The sequence below is a fragment of the Dipteris shenzhenensis genome, chromosome 5, assembly GCF_047967505.1.
Source record: "Dipteris shenzhenensis isolate YYH24624 ecotype China chromosome 5, Dip_SZ_1.0, whole genome shotgun sequence".
In the NCBI taxonomy this organism is placed as follows: Eukaryota; Viridiplantae; Streptophyta; class Polypodiopsida; order Gleicheniales; family Dipteridaceae; genus Dipteris; species Dipteris shenzhenensis.
The window spans coordinates 34,054,227-34,058,880 of record NC_141600.1 but is presented as its reverse complement, the minus strand read 5'-3'; the positions used below and the strand labels follow the sequence as shown (position 1 = coordinate 34,058,880).

At 39.8% G+C, this 4,654-nt stretch overlaps 1 long non-coding RNA gene across 1 annotated transcript; it reads right to left on the bottom strand.

Annotated features, from left to right (window-relative positions):
• Window positions 1-258: 258 nt before the first annotated feature.
• LOC147901922 (uncharacterized) lies at window positions 259-1,381 on the bottom strand. The gene is made up of 3 exons (XR_015541044.1): window positions 1,147-1,381; window positions 716-925; window positions 259-433 (listed from the first exon to the last, which is right to left on the bottom strand). It is a non-coding gene; the product is annotated as an uncharacterized LOC147901922 (long non-coding RNA).
• Window positions 1,382-4,654: the final 3,273 nt, after the last annotated feature.

Here is a 4,654-nt window from a genome sequence, read left to right as displayed (position 1 = left end):
GCCCATGCTGAGAACACCCCTTGAGGGATGATCTAATGCAACCATGCATAGAAAGTCGAGAAGCAATGCATTACTTGTAATTGTGTCTTTCAAGACTTGACGGATGAATTTAGACAATTTTACTTATCTAGAGAGCAAGATACTATACTAAACATGCAAATCCACTTCCAAAGCATCTGGCTCCAGGTAACGATAACTGAATAAGGAATAACATAGCCACCTTTGCGCTGCATTCAAAGAACACAGACCTTTCTAAAATGGGTTTTGCTACCTCGTATTCAACTTGAGCAGGAAGGCGTTGCTCGAGTTGTAGGTGGGCTCGAACTTGGAGCTGTCAGCAAGAAGGCACTCAGTGGGCACGAATGGTGGCTTTCCCACATATCTTTGGGCGTATGAGCTCTTTCAATGCTCTTCATGTAGAAATAGAGAATCCCTGTAGACAGTAGCAAAACATCAAATGTCCCGTAATGTTTCTAACGCAATAAAAACTTTTAACGACTCTGAGGGAGGACAACCATCATGTTCCCTGATTGTCGCAGAGTAGATGTTGGTGAGAGGGTAGGAACTTCGATTGCAATGCGAACGATAGCAGCCGTCCAAAGGAAATAAACTAGCATTGTTTATAGATTTCAAACAATGAACGTCCACAGTAGACCCTGGCAGAAGATCTACATCAAAGCAGTAAACAAGATTCGGAAAGAGAGACGAATGAGACCTGGGAAACTTATGAGGAGATAGTGCAAAGAATCTCGATATTTGGGCAGGTCCATAATAATTGATTACTTTCGATAGTAACACAGCATCTTTGTTGCGGTGGTAAGACCAACGGTGGACATCGGGTGCTCTGAGGATATCATCTCGGTTGCGTCATCCATCTTTGTTAAATCGTTTCATGTATTGTTTTGATCTGGGCATAGCCTCGGCCCTATCTAAGCATAAATAATATAAGCTACCTTGCACAGCTTTTCTTTGAATGAAATCAAAAAGCCCGTACAGGCAAACGGACCTCCAAGCAAAGCCCACAAATCATTGACACATATCACAGGCAAACGGACCTCCAAGAAAAGCCGATTGTTGACACAAATCACAGGCAAATAGACCTTTAAGAAAAGCCCACGACTCGGCTTATCCAAAGCTGGGACTCACAGACTCGGTGAAGCGCATGGTGGTTCTGAGCGGTCCAACGTCCCACAGGATTTGTCCTCGGGTGTATTGAAGACGTAATGCAAGGCTACCATTAGTTCCACAACTCCGAGACTAGATCCAAGATGACCTCCCATCTTGGACACCTTGAAGATAACGTCCGTGCTGCGGAGCTCGTCAGCAACTTGCTTCAACTCCTACAAAATACACGAAGTATCAGGAACAATTCTACGAAATATTCTCCCTTCTCTGCGAGAGAGGCATTGCAGGTGGCTGGTCCCGATCTGGCCGGTAGGCAAATAATAATGGTTTAGCTTAATCCTGATGAGATGGAGAGACTCTGGCGTGGGCGGAAAAGGAGAGAAGCTTGGAGCGTGAGGGTCCAAGAACTCAAGATATTTGTCTGCATTCAAGCATCATGTGAACTGGGCTCACCATAGCACTCCCTTCACCCAATTCAATGGAGGTAGACATGAGATTCTTACATGGGAAATTGGCCTCCAACAATAGTCAGAAGTCCTATAGAGGGCACATCACGAGCGGCCTACAAATGCTTGGATTTAGGAGCGCAACAATGGGCTTATCTACACGTTCTTTTGGATCAAATACTAGAGTATGCCTTTAGTGTAGAGGAGTCGTTTTGCACTCAATTGGGACGAAGAGTCAATAAAGCCTTTTGGTTTACTATTGGCCCAAGACATGGTAGAGAAAGTGTTTCTCAACTTATCGACTCTCACGAGGTTTTATAGTTGTGAGGTGAATGGGGATCATCGGTATATGGGAACTTAACCACATTGAATTGGTCATTCGTACTAGCAATATCCATACTCTCTCCCTTTTTGGTGTCTTGCTTTTTTGGTCTCTCTTTCCCCTTGTCCTTTACCACATCTCAAGCCATGTGGGAGAGTCTAAATTAAGGGTTAATGTGGATAGGAGGATGTCCACTTATCATGTTCCAAGCTCTCAGCTCACCATAATGCAAAATCAAAGGGGGGTCAGTACGAGAAAGAAAGAAAGAAAGTTAATTAACGTCTACAAAAGAGCGAAGGGTCTATGAGACCAGAAAAAAACCAAATATGACAAAAGCTGAGGGGTGCAGCCACCCATACCCAAAGTTGATGTCTATGATGAGAACAAATAAATACATCATGATGTCGCTCTAGGAGAGAGAAAAAAGTAAGGGAGCAACAAGAGGAAGCCCCTCATGATCTACCAATTGCTTAGCTATACATCTGAGTGACTCGACCTATGTATGCTGTTTGTGGGACAAACTCCACTAAAAAATTGAGTGCTCAAAGAGTACAGGCGGTTGAACACCTACTACTTAGTACTAGGTATACCTATGTACTCGCAATAGTATTCTTAACTATTTATCCAACATATGTAAGTCCGCCCTTAGCTCTAAAAGCGGTCCCAACATAAGAACCATGGCATGGACTTTTTTATTAATGGAAAAAGATACTAAATTAAGAAACAAAATGGAACCCAAGATCCTGGATTCACCCATGTGATTTTGAACTGAAGGAGTACCTTAACAAAGCTCGATTTTTGGCCAGCAATATAGTTATGGCAAAGTGCACCAAAAAACTTGTAGACATGTACTGTCAGTAGTAATGGTAGAATTGTTGGGATTTCTCTCCCATATGCTGGTGTCCATGAAGATTGTATTTGTTATGAGGTGGATCATTCTACTAGAATGCATAAAGTTGTGTTTGGCTATGCTCATGAACATTTACATTGAAGTGCTTGTTTTTAGCCTCGATAAAGCTTACTTCTAAAGCTTTTGGAATAAATAGACCCCTTATGTTAGTTTGACAGGGCTACATATTCTAACCCATCCTCTATTTGTAAATCTATAAGTGCAAACAATTAAATAACCCCTCCTTTTGAATGCACGTGGTACACTAACGCATTACAGGCCCCCACCCGCTGAGGCCATGTCCAAGTGAGTACTTAATAAGTAATCCATATGTGTTCATCTGAAAGACATTGAACCTTAACATATCCAAACGAGTACGCAATATGACCACATCAAAACTAGTATTCAATAAGTAATCCATATGTATTCATGGTTAAAGTTAGATAAATATGTGTCACATCAATCCAAATGAGGACTCAGTAATAATCCATGTGCCATGTCCAGACAAGTACTCAAGTAGTTAGCCATATGCCACGTTTAGACAAGTAATCTGCAAGTAGTTAGCCATATGTGTTCATGAATATTGTCACCTGAAAGACGTTGATACTTGCCACGTCTAAACGAGTACTTAATAAGTAATCCATAGGTGCCATGGCCAAATGAGTACTCAATAAGTCAGCCATATGTGTTCATTGTGAAAGACATATAAGTATACGTCACCACATAAAGGGAGGAATAAAAAGGGTGAAATAAAAGTATGCCTTGCTTTAAGATGTAAGGTGAACCAATAAGTAAATACATACCATAAGTCATCAATAAGTTAATCGACAAAGAAGGAACATACTGCTCATCTAGCAAGACCTTGCATATACTCATAAATATAGATGAGTATGAAAAAGAAAGCAGATGTACTCATCCTATAGGTATGCAATGTGAATTTAGTCCATTGAATTGTATCCAGGTACCTGTGCAAACTTGCATGTACTCAGAGACACAATTGGAAAGAGAACATTTGAGCTTAGCCTAGAAACAAATGAGTGTTGTGAAAACGACAAGGAAACATGTGAGAAGCGCCTTTGCATATGTGAAGTAACGCATCCAAGAAGTAATGATATTAAAGCTAAATAGAAAAGAAACATCGAAAGAAAACATGTTAGCATTTTAACAACACAAAACATTCGGCAAGTCCTTTTCTTCCATAGGATGGACCAACTTGTGAAAGTGAAGCTAGTGTTGAATACATGACGCGCAAGTCAAGAAAGATGTAAGCTTATACGAGAGAAAGAAACATTAGGTCCACATTTTATTTTGCATATCAAGCACACCTACATGATTAGCACCTCAGCCCAGAATGACAAGGAATTGTTTACGATGAGGAGCCTCCAAGCAGTAATAAATGAAAAGCTGAATATAAAATCTTTACCCTACTCCAGATCGAATACAATCGATGGTCTATAGGCATGCTTGATTGACAAAAGATGAAAGATAACATTCTTTTAAAATCATAGGATAATCAAAAGTAACTCTCACCTTCAAAATAATACAAAACATTTAGGAAATTAAAAGTACATGATAAGATAATCGAAGAAAATCTAGCCTTCAAAATTATACAAAATATTTTGGAAGCTCCTTTAAATCAATCAGATCACGCTAAAAGTAAAGCTTGATATAGAATATTTGGTAAGTCTCTTTCACCAAAATTCATGGAAACTTGAACTAGCTACAGCTAAACTTGTTAGCATAACATAATAATACATGTATTATCATTTTGCAAATAAAACATCAAGCATATTAATGTAGTGGAATACAAATAACATTTCTTTCAAGTGGGATATCAAGGACAAAGCATTGTACTGAACTACGATGATATCA